Source organism: Oryx dammah, unplaced genomic scaffold (assembly GCF_014754425.2).
Source record: "Oryx dammah isolate SB20612 unplaced genomic scaffold, SCBI_Odam_1.1 HiC_scaffold_2, whole genome shotgun sequence".
Lineage (NCBI taxonomy): Eukaryota > Metazoa > Chordata > Mammalia > Artiodactyla > Bovidae > Oryx > Oryx dammah.
The window spans coordinates 140,019,354-140,032,566 of NW_024070186.1; positions in this window are offsets into that span (position 1 = coordinate 140,019,354).

Consider the following 13,213-nt stretch of genomic DNA (forward strand, 5'->3'; position numbering starts at 1 on the left):
ATTATTAGAGAAATGCAAATCAAAACCACAATGAGGTACCACTTCACACCAGTCAGAATGTCTGCGATCCAAAAATCTACAAGCAATAAATGCTGGAGAGGGTGTGGAGAGAAGGGAACCCTCCTACACTGTTGGTGGGAATGCAAACTGGTACAGCCACTATGGAGAACAGTGTGGAGATTCCTTAAAAAATTGCAAATAGAACTGCCTTATGACCCAGCAATCCCACTGTTGGGCATACACACAGAGGAAACCAGAATTGAAAGAGACACATGTACCCCAATGTTCATCACAGCACTGTTTATAATAGCCAGGACATGGAAACAACCTAGATGTCCATCAGCAGATGAATGGATAAGAAAGCAGTGGTACATATACACAATGGAGTATTACTCAGCCGTTAAAAAGAATACATTTGAATCAGTTCTGATGAGATGGATGAAACTGGAGCCGATTATACAGAGTGAAGTGAGCCAGAAAGAAAAACACCAATACAGTATACTAACACATATATATGGAATTTAGAAAGATGGCAATGATGACCCTGTATGCAGGACAGCAAAAAAGACACAGATGTGTATAGCGGACTTTTGGACTCAGAGGGAGAGGGAGAGGGTGTGATGATTTGGGAGAATGGCATTGAAACATGTATAATATCATGTAAGAATCGAATTGCCAGTCTATGTCTGATGCAGGATATGGCACGCTTGGGGCTGGTGCGCGGGGATGACCCAGAGAGATGTTGGGGGGAGGGGGGTTCATGTTTGGGAACGCATGTACACCTGTTTTGGATTCATGTCAATCTATGCCAAAACCAATACAGAATTGTAAAGTAAAAATTAAAAATAAATAAATAAATAAATAAAACAATGTCACAGAAAGCATAGCTCTGAGAAAGGAAAAGTGACGTTAGAAACTGGGGATAACTTTGAGAAGAATATAAACCCCCACAAAGTTTTACCTTTCCATGTATTTTCCTTTGTACTTTTTTTATATATAATTTTATTATTCTGGGGCTGTGCTGGGTCTTGTTGATGTGTAAGCTTTCTGTGAGTTGCAGCAATGGGGGGCTACACTTAGTTGTGATAAGTGGGCTTCTCATTGAGCTGGCTTCTGTTGTTGCAGATCATGGGCTCTAGGGCCCATGTGCTTCAGTAGATGTAGTACTTGAGCTCAGTAGTTGTGGCTTCCAAGCTCTAGAGCACAGGCTCAATAGTTCTGGTGCCCAGACCTAGTTGTTCCACCACGTAGGATCTTCCCAGATCAAGGATTGAACCGTGTCTCCTGCATTGGCAAGCAGATTCTTTACCACTGAGTCACCAGGGAAGTCCTGTACTTAAAAAAAGAAGCTATTTCACATGATCGAACAGTTTCCTTTGGAGTTTGTTGTTGTTGTTCAGTTCCTAAGTCATATCCGACTGTTTGTGACCGCATGGACTGCAGCATTGTCAGGCTCCCCTGTCCTTCACTATCTCTTGGAGTTAATAAAAAATTCAACAAAACTTGATATGTCTTTCTCATAATAGTATGAGATAAGAAAAAAGCAATGGAAAGGAAGTATGGCCTTCCTTCTGTTTATTAACCAGGCTTGGGGAAAGAATTGTACCCCATTATTTAATGTATTCAAAAGTTAAAGTGAGAGACACAGAGAGTAGTGAGAAGTTGTGCATGAAAGGCCTAGAGAGGAACAAGAGGAACACTTGAGTCTGAGGCAACCTCTGAATGGAATCTCAAGGAGGACATTGATAAAAATCTCCTTTTTCCCTTTTGGTACTATGTATGAAAATTAAAAAAGAAAGTTAGTTGCACAGTCGTCCGACTCTGCAATTCCATGGACTGCAGCCTGTCCTGCTCCTCTGTCCATGGAATTCTCCAGGCAAGAATCCTGGAGTGGGTTGCCATTTCCTTCTCCAGGGGATCTTCCCGACCTGGGGATTGAACCCAGGTCTCCCACATTGCAGGTGGATTCTTTACCAGCTGAACCACAAGGAAAGCCCCAATATTATGTATAAAACGTAACTAATGAGAACCTAAACAGCTCAGGGAACCATACTCAGTGCTTCTCAGTGATGTAAATGGGAAGGAAATCCAGAAAAGAGAGGATACATGTATAAGCATAGCTGACTAGGTTTGCTGTATAGTAGAAACTAACACTGTAAAGCGACTATACTCCAATACAAATTCATGGAAAATAAATTTTAAAAACGTCTCTTTCCCTAGACCACTTATAAAACAACAGAGCTAGTACAAGTACATGGGATTTTCCCACTGTATGTTAGTAGTGCTATTTATTCAATCCTTATCATTCTATTCAGCTTTCATTCAACATAGAAACTGAGGGTTTACTTTACACCAGGCAGTGAAATAGATCCTAGGTTAGAGAGATATACAAGATTACAACTCTGAACTAATGGAGCTCACATGATCCTGAGAAAGTAACTAAAACAGTAAATTTTGCAACCATGTATGATACACATACTAATAGAAGAGTATTAGATGAAATTCTCCAGTGAGAATGTAGAAGAAAACATTTACATTGACTGAGTTACAATAAAGAAAACTTCATGAGATATATTTTGATAATTGAGTAGAGAAGTACCAGATAAAATTTTGAAGGAAGGGTATTACAACTATGTGTGTGTGAAGTCGCTCAGTCGTGTCTGACTCTTTGCGACCCCGTGGTCTGTAGCCCACCAGGCTCCTCTGTCCATGGGATTCTCCAGGCAAGAATACTGGAGTGGCTTCAGCAAAGGGACCGGCCACCACAGCACACACCATGCGTAAAGAAACAAAACAAAATTGGTATGGCAAGCTACAGGGTGAACATCAGGGAGTGCTAATATGTGATGATAGCCCATGAATAACTCATAAATCATCTGGAATTCTAGTGTAAAGAGTCAGATTTTAGACCAAATATTATGGACAGAGGGGATAGAGTTTAGCAGATAACCAATATTTGAAAGATCACTTTCAGAGAAATGTGCTAAGCATTAGAGCTTTAAGTCAGAAAACATACAGCTGGTGTGCCATAAAAACTCCTTCAGTGGAATAAGCACACAAGATCATATAATCTTGTCCAACCACTCTTTCTCCTCTTTTACGTTTCATATCCTCACTGTCTTTCCTGGCCATTGTGAAGGAAAAATGAAATAATACCAGCGCCAATCAGGTAAGTGACCAATAAGTATTGGTAAAGATGCACTGGGGCAAAGGTATATTATCCTAAATTTCATTACCTCTCTAAGATATTTCTGTTTGACAGCCATTCATGTCTTTGGGCTTCCTAGGTGACGCCAGTGGGGCTCACAGACCCAGAATCTAGTCATTTCATTAGCAGGATCCAAGTTCACTGACGGGTTCATTTCAAGCCATGTTGATCAGACTTTGGGGGAATAGCTGGCTTTCAAGTTGGGTTAGATGTAGGCAGGTGAAGAGAGGTCATTCCAATTAGGTAGAAATCATTAGGAGGGTCCGGAGAAGGCAATGGCACCCCGCTCCAGTGCGCTTGCCTGGAAGATCTCATGGGTGGAGGAGGCTGGTGAGCTGCAGTCCATGGGGTCACTAAGAGTCGGACACGATTGAGCGACTTCACTTTCACTTTTCACTTTCATGCATTGGAGAAGGAAATGGCAACCCACTCCAGTGTTCTTGCATGGAGAATCCCAGGGATGGGGGAGCCTGGTGGGCTGCCGTCTATGGGGTCGCACAGAGTCGGACATGACTGAAGTGATTTAGCAGCAGATGGCGCTAGCGGTAAAGAACTTGCCTGCCAATGCAGGCGATGAAAGAGACTCTGCTTTGATCATGTTTGGGAACGCATGTACACCCGTGGTGGATTCATGTCAATGTATTGCAAAACCAATACAGAATTGTAAAGTAAAATAAAAAATAAATAAATTTAAAAAAAAAAGAAAGATCCCCTGGAGAAGGAAATGGCAACCCACTCCAGTATTCTTGCTTAGAAAATCCCATGGACAGAAGAGCCTGGTGGGTTATGGTCTATAGGGTTGCAAAGAGTCGGACTCCATTGAAACAACTTAGCAGCCGAGGCACCGTGTCTGTATAAAGACATTTATCTATATACCTATATACTTATTTTTTAGCTCCCTCATGTCATTGTCCAATAATTAGGATTTCCCATATTTGAACTTATTTCACAATAAATTAAACTTGGAATTATTTTTCTGAAGGTATATATCTTAACCTTTCGTTGTTCAGTCACAAAGTCATGTCTGACTCTTTTGTGACCCCATGGAATCTGGTAGCCCACCAGATTCCTCTGTCCATGGGATATCCTAGTGGGTTGTCATTTCCTTCTCCAGGTGATCTTCCCAATCAAGGAGTCTAATCCTGCATTGCAGGTAGATTCTTTACCACTGAGCCATCAAGGAAGCTCCATCTTAACCTTACTATCCCTTGAATGTTTCTGTCCTACGATACTTAAAAAATAAATAAATAAAATGTGTTCCTTAATTCTGTTTCAATTCACTGTCTGGAAACATAGTTGTTGTGTTGCCTAACCGCCACCCTTACCCCTACCCCGATTCTGCTCTTGAATTCTCAGCTCTATTAATTCCTGGAAAGTTTTGTTCAGATTACATCATGCAGTTTTACTGGATGCGTAGGAGTCAGATAAAGGAGCTCAGCCGTGCATGTCAATTGCTCCGTTTTTTACAACAGAGGATCTTTCCCGATTAGCAGATGTCAGATTGTTTCAGCTCCCTTGCCACTGCCAAGTTCTGTAAATTAGCTACCAAAAAAAAAAAAAAATGTTCTTAGATTGGTGTCTGATTACTTCCTTTCACTATTGCTATATACTAATTAATACTTTGCTTTAATCTGATCAGTTTACTCTGAAAGTGAACGTGTTCAGTCATGTTCTACTGTTTACTGATGTCTAATTACTTATACTTCATTGCATTTTTGGCCTGAAACCTGATTTATAGAAAACCTGTTTTTTGTTTTTGTGGTTTTCAATATATAATTCTTTAAGGGTAAAAAGCTAATACTTTTGAAAGGAAAATGTTTGTCTTTTCCTGATGTCTCCATTCTTCATACAGTAGTCACATATTCATTGCTTTTTCTGCTTGGTCTGTTGTAATCAGTGCATTTGAAGTGCATTTTAGGTCAGGAAGGCTTTGTTATGAGCAGAGAGGCTCTTCACCAATCCAGAATTCAGTTTGGAAAAGGTCACTGTTCAGGGTGATTTAGTCCCAAGATTTGTGTTCATGATGGATTAAGAGAGCAAATAACCATGGTAAGGCAGCCAGCTCTTTAGTTTGTATCCCTTCTGTTTCTTCAGAGTGTCTATGTTAAGCTGAAAGTTTACAGACCTGACTTATAATTCTCTCTGTGTGAAGTGTGGTTTCTGGGGAGAAGACCTCCCAGACCAAGAGCTGAAGTGAGGAGATGGCCTTGTGAAAACATGATTTAAAAAAAGAAATGTATATTTGGTCTTTGTTCCCACTGCTGGGTAAGCTCCCCAAACCCTTGGTATTTCCAAAGAGAAGAGAGCAAAAAATTTAACCTAAAGATAGGGGCTTACCGCCTGAGGAGCTAGCCATGTGATTAGAGGTTGGAACTTATAGACCCATTCCTCAAACTTGGGGAAGGCGAGATGAGCTGAAGATAGAGTAAATGGCCAATGATTTTTATCAATCATGCTTATGTAATGGTGCCTTCTTAAAACCCCAAAGTTCAGTGTTCCAACAGCTTCCACATTGGTGAACAGTGGATATTTGGGGAGAGTGATGAGCTTGGAGAGCACAGGAAAGCCTCATGCCTTTTCCCCATATACCTCCCTAAGCTTCTCTCCCATCTGTCTGTTCCTGAGCTAAATTCTTTTATAATGAACTGGTGATCTAGAGTTTCTGAGTCCTGTGAGCTGCTCTTGCAAATTATTCACACCCAAGAAGGGGGTTATTGGAACCTCTAATTTGTACTAGGTGGGTCAGATGCAAAGGTGACAACCTGGGCTTGCAACTAACATAAGAAATGGGGAGGAAATCCTGTGGGACTGAGCCCTTCACTTATGGAATCTGGTGTTAGTTCCAGATGCAATGTCAGAACTGAGTTGAATTGTGTTGTGGTTTTGATGCTCAGTCATGTCTGACTCCTTGCGACCCCCACGGACTGAAGCACACCATGCTTCCCTGTTCATCACCAACTCCCGGAGCTTGCTCAGACTCATGTCCATCGAGTAGGTGATGCCATCCAACCATCTCATCCTGTCATTCCCTTCTCCTGCCTTCAATCTTTCCCAGCATCAAGGTCTTTTCCACTGAGTCAGTTCTTCGCATCAAGTGGCCAAAATATTGGAGCTTCAGCTTCGGCCTCTGTCCTTTTAATGAACAAGAGACACAGATGTATAGAACAGTCTTTTGGACTCTGTGGGAGAGGGAGAGGGTGGGGTGATTTGGGAGAATGGCATGGAAACATTTATAATATCATATATAAAACAAATCGCCAGTCCAGGTTTGATGCATGATACTGGATGCTTGGGGCTGGTGCAATGAGACGACCCAGAGGGATGGTATGGGGAGGGAGGAGGGAGGGGGATTCAGGATGGGGAACACATGTATACCTGTGGCGGATTCATGTTGATGTATGGCAAAACCAATACAATATTGTAAAGTAATTAACCTCCAATTAAAATAAATAAATTTATAGTAAAAATTGAATATTCAGGACTGATTTCCTTTAGGATGGACTGGTTGGATAGCCTTGCTGAATCATAGGACACCCAACTGGTGTCAGAGAACTGGATGGGAAAATCCTCTTATCCCCACATTGGAAATGGTACAAGAACCATATTAACATGCTCCCTGTGGTTTTCAGCACCAATGAGAAGCAATAAGAAACCAAGCCATTCGACAGTAGTTGTTCAGACCTGACTGCACTGAGAAGGGGGAGACTTCAAGTTCACTAAACAGGGACATTTGCAGCACTTGCCAGCTAAGTTCCATTTGGTTGACAATATTGAACTTTACCAGATTCCTTTGATCCCCCAAAATAGAAATAGTCCAGAAATTAGCCTAGCTCTTCTGTGTTCCCTGACTGCAAAAAAACACCCTTTGGTATGTATTTAAACAAATCCTCGTTAATGGTTCTATCATACCACCTCTTCTCCTGTTCACCCACATCTGGTTTTTCTAGTCTTGTTTACTCCTCCCTATAAAACAAAAGCCCTTTTCTGATGCCATTTGATAAATTTGTGCATCTCCTGGCAGATTATCAACACTTCAGTAATCCCTCTGTCCCAGTTGCAAGGATTCCCCTGCTTTTATTATAGCAGTCTTCCTCCGTTAATCTTCTTTCCCCCTCAGGAACCCCGGACTTCTTATCAACCTGCCTAGGAATTGACTCTCTCAGAACCTAGAAGGATAGAAGGAACATGTTTCTGCCCTTACAGTGTACAGGAAAATCTTTGAACTTGAAAATTACTTTTTTTTTTTTTTTTACCCCCAAGCCTCTGTTTCTTATTTTACAAAGTTTTCCCTGAATTCCTTAACATAACATTTTATATATTTAATTTATTATACTAACTTGTTTTCAAAAAATTTTTGAAGATTTAAATGCCTTCTGCTGCTGAGACAACTGCCTATTACCAAGAAAAATGGGGAACAACAATGTCCCCTGTGAAAATAAGTTTATTCATTTAAAGAAAAAGAGCTAACGTATCCTGATATATGTTGCTCCGATTCCAACATCTCTTTCTTAAGATCTTATACCCAATATAATCTGGCCATATTATTTTTGTAGATAGTAATTTGATTTTGTGTATCTAATTTTGTGATTTTTTTTTTTTGCTCATTTTCTTTTAGCAAATGCTCCCTGCTACATAATAATGAAATTATTTCTAAATTTGTACTTTTTTTATACAAACAAAAATCAGGACACATTTTTGTTTCACTAATTAGAAGATTTTTAGGACTGTATATGAGACTTCCTAGAATTTCTTAGAATTACTAGAATTCCATTTTCCAAAAAAAATTAAAATACATATTCTGACAGTTTAATGTATTCAGAACACTATTTACTCACCTAAGTTCTTTCTAAACCCTATAAATTGCTCTTCGTCTAGATAAGTGTTCTTGATGATTATTTATGAATAATGTGTATAAAATGAGATGCAGTAGCAGTGCTAAGCAACTTACTTTACAGTAGGTTAAACTCTAATGAGTATATATATTTAAAAGTCCAGTTCTGTCAGGCATACATTATACAGGTACAAATGTCAGGCATGAGATAATTCATGCTGGTAATTATATTAAAAGAGCAGGAAACAGAACATTGTGTTACAGAAATTGTCAGGGGAAGCTTGATTTTTAATAGATTTCATAGAAATATGAAATGACTTGGAATATTTAAAATCTTCACAGGCAAAGGAAACAAAGTGGGTGGTAAAAAGGTAGAGTGTTCTGATTGTAGAAACCTGGAGATATCACGTAGTGAGGAGGCACACTGGAGACCAAATTCTTCTTCAGAAGCACTTGAAAATGTGCCTATAAGGGTATAGAAATGACTCAATGAAGAGTAAAAGAATGAGAGTAGAAGAGGACCATATGTCCTTACTAGCAAAATGAGAGCAGCTGAGGAATATTTGCACAAAGTAGAAGCCATACAGTATATGCCCAGTAAATTGCAGGTTTCATTGTCATACATGATCATGTTCATCAATTAATTTTATGCAATGGAGAGTTTGAAGAAAAAAAAAAAAAAACTTTTCCATGCATGGCCTATTACTAAGGGATATATAAAGCCATGAAGCACAAACAGCATAGCTCAACTCTGATCTTTTTTGAAGAGGATTTTTTCTCTATCTATTAATCTTTCTTAGATATATTCACCTGGAGAGGAAAAATGCTTTTTGTTCTATCACAAAAGAGGCCAGCCTTTGAAATCCCATCTTTGTTCTTCACAATATAGGCTTATATAATGTACAAAGAGCTCTCTCTGAAGTCCATAAACTAAAGAATGCCTTGCAGTACACAAGTTATCTGTTTAACTAAGAGAGATTTCTTCACCTCCTCTATCCTGATTTAGGGAGTTTCAGCATACCACAAAACTAAGATCTAATCACTGCAACAATTGACTGAGGATTCCCACGGAGAGTTTAGAACAGAAACCAGCACTGCACAATTTTATATTAAGACAGGCCCCCAAAGCACATTGGAAATTGTTTAAAGATCATTTGTTTATTTTTTCTCTTCAAAAAATACTAAAAATTAGATTTTCAGTGAATGATATGCACCATTGTCAGAGATAATCTGTTTATAAGTTATGTGTTGGCATAAATATTTTTAAATGATTTAGAAAATGCATATTTCTTCAAATAGTTGTACTACATGTATTAAAAACAGTGATCAAAATTAATTCTGTATGTCAAACTGTACATTTTTTCCCTCTAATCGTGAACAGAAGTTTTGACTTGTGAGAAAGATACACTTTTACTGTAAACCTAAGGTAAAAATATCACATATCTCCAATTTAAAGCATTTTGTCCTCTGTAAACATTATCCTTTCTGGATTTTTTTTTTTTTAAACTTGACCTTTGTTTGAAAGATATCCTTCAATTATTAACACTTCTTTCATGGCCTGCAATACTTATTCAGAATTGCAAGCCTCTTTTTTAAAGAAAGTTGAGGAAAAATAATCTCCCAGAAGTATATGGGATTTTCAGAAAATGTGAACAGTTAAAGTGTCCAAATAGAAAAGACCCATTCTTCAGTGTTACCTGTATTTCAGAACACTGCATTTGAAATAGCATCCATATAGGGAAATAAGTGAGTAATGTGCTAGGCTGGTGACTTGAGTTCATTTACCAGCCTCTTCTACTATTTTCAGGGGGAAAACTGCATACAGAGTGAAGTATGCACTGGAGCAGGGCTTGGGACCCCCTACTTTCAGATGTCCAGTAAAAAGCACATGACCTTGATTATTTTTTTTAGGACATAGCTTTTGTAAAATAAAGTAATTGAATCAGATGATATCACTGCTTTTGCTTAAAAATTTTTTTTTCTATGACTCTGTCATTCATTCAACAATAAAAGTAAATACCCATGAAAATAGGAATGAGGATAGAGTGACATCAAAAAAACCCACAGTTGGCCTAAGTGTACAGATACTTACTGTATATAGGGGATTTTCTGCAAATGTGTTACATAATAGTCACATAAAAGTAGCCATTACATACTTTTTTGCTGTTGTTGTTGTTGTTTTAATTCTACCCATTTCAATGATTTGTTGTTGTTTAGTCCCTAAGTCATGTCCGACTCTTTTGCCACCCGATAGACTGTAGCCCACCAGGCTCCTCTGTACATGGAATTCTCTAGGCAAGAACACTGGAGTGGGTAGCCATTCCATTCTCCAAGGGATCTTCTTGACCCAGCGATTGAACTTGGGTCTCCTGCATTACAGACAGATTTCTTTACTATCTGAGCCACCAGGGAAGCCCATAGTAAAGTGAAGGTAGGTTTATTTAGAGAGGTATACATTCCATAGGTAGAATGTGGTCCCTCTCAGAAGACAAGAGTGGCCCCAGGAAGTGGGGTCATGTCAGAAAGTGAGAGCAGTGGTGGGAGAAACATACTTCACAGGCAGAGTGTAAGCCATCTAGCAGAGTGACAGCTACTCTGGAGTATGAAGTGGCTAGTTTTTATGGGCCGGGTAATTTCATAGCCTAATGAATGGGAGGAGTAGTCCAGCTGTTTTGGGGAAGGGAAGAGAATTTCCAGGAGGTGGACCACCATCCAATTTTTGGCCTTTTATGGTTGGCCTTGGAACTATCATGACACCTGTCGCTGTATCATTTAACATGTTAATGTGTTACAGTGGGTGTATAAAAAGGCTCAAGGTCTTCTGGGACCTTGAGAGGTCTTCAGATCTTCTACCATCTTGAGTTTGATGGATTCTAACCAGTTTTGTTGTATCCTCAAAGGCTGTGTCACCCTTTTGAAAGTTGTATCCTGTCCCCTTTCCTCCTGTCTCTCTATGAAATGTGTATTTAAAGATTTACATATAAATGGTATACTATACTTCCCTGGTGGTCCATTGGTTAAGATTCCACACTGCCAATGCAGGAGGTACAGGTTAGACCCTGGTCAGGAGACAAAGACCTCAAGATCTGTACAATGTGTCCAAAAAGATGAAAAGATATATATATCAGCACAATAAAGTAAGAAAATTAAAAAAAAAAAAATAAGTGCAAATATTATCTGGTGTTTGTGACTCAGATGACATTAGATTTATTTTTCTGCTTTATTTACTTTAATATCCATATATACCTGGGATCTGGAAAGAGTTTTGAAGAGAGGGGAAATAGTTAATGGAATCAACTCACTGAATTACAGAAAAAAAAAATTACAGGAGTGGAAAACATACTCTTTAGTTAAACATCAGTTGTCTAAATGTATAATAATTTCAAGTACTTGAAAGGTGAAAATAATATGCCATCCTTCACATGGGCTTTCCTGGTGGCTCAGAGGGTAAAAAGTCTGCCTGCAATGTGGGAGACCCGGGTTTGATCCCTGGGTCGGGAAGATCCACCGGAAAAGGAAATGGCAACCCACTCCAGTATTTTTGCCTGGAGAATTCCCATGAATGGAGGAGCCTGCTGGGCTACAGTCCATAGGGTCGCAAAGAGTTGGACATGACTGAACGACTTCACTTTCTTTACTTTCACATGCAAATTTGGCACTACCAGCCCATCATGTGTTAAACTTGTACTTAAAATTCTTTTTATCAGTGATGAGAATAGCTTTTATAAATTTTAAACACTCTTCCTTTCTTCAATCCCACTTATGACCAATAGGACTTATATAATAAGACAGATTAATTATGGGCTTATAGACAGAAAGAAAGCTAATGTGTTGAACTTTAATAGAGACTTAGCCCTTGATTTTATGCTACTGAAAGTTCCTGCCAATGGAGGAGACATAATGAGATGTGGTTTGATCCCTGGGTCAGGAAGATCACCTGGAGGAGGGCATGGGAACACACTCCAGTATACTTGTGTGGAGAATCCTCATGGACAGAGGAGCCTGGCGGGCTACACTCCATAGGGTCACAAAGAGTCAGACATCACTGAAGTGACTTAGCATGTCTCCTGATACGAATCACTTCCTTGAATTATCTGAAACACCAACAGAATGTCCAACAATTCAACTCAATTCTGACACCATCTACCTGGACTTAGCATCAGACCCCAACAGTTAAAGGGATTCAAATCCCTCACTTCAGCCATCATAACAGGTCCTGCACCATCCTTACTTCTGACTTAATGGCTATAAGTCAGGAGGTTCCCACAACCCCTCCTTGGATGAGGGGAAGTACTTGCTAGACTACTACTACAGTTGACTATACTGTAGACCAGTGCATGGTCCAACTCTAACATTCCTTCCAAAGATGTAATCATTTGGGCATAAATGAGAATAAGAAGGAATAATAGCCAAGGATAAAGAAATAGATGTTTCTGATTCGTAGCTCTTTATTTAGTCTTGAGGCTGGGCAAGTACAGAGCTTGCAGATGTGATGGGTACAATCCATCAGTTAGTAAAAGCTAAAATGTTGTGGTAAGCAGCAAGCAAGGCAGCCCACTGAGTTTTTACCTCTTTCAGTCAAAGTGATGGCCATCTACACATGATGCTGTCCATTTATCTTTGGAATATTATCCATAAACCAGGCACCTCTTTGTTGGTCAATTGTGTGCTATTTATAGAACTCTGTGCATGTGAAAATAAAAACCAGAAACTCTTCACAAAGTTACAAATTCAGTCCTGAGGAAAGAGCTCCCTACCCTGGGGTGTCTTGACAGATTACCCTAGTATCAAGATCTTATGCACAGTCATTCCTGAGTATCCATAGAAGATTGGTTCCAGGATACCTACAGATGCCAAAATGAGAACACTCCAGTCTCTGATATAAAATGATGGTAGTATTTGCATGGAAATTATGAATATCCTTCTGTATGCTTTGAGTCATCTCTAGATTGCTTGTAATACCTAATATGATATAAATGTGTATTTATAGTTGTCATATGACAAATTCAAATTTGGTTTTTGAAACATTCTGGTGTTTATAAAATGTTTCCATCCATGCTTGGTTGAATCTGTGGATGTGGCACCTGAAGAAAAGGAGAGCCAACACTGGGCCAAAGCCCCAATCATTGCAGAGAAGCATTCTCAGATTTTCCTGTTTAAGTCCTAATATGCAC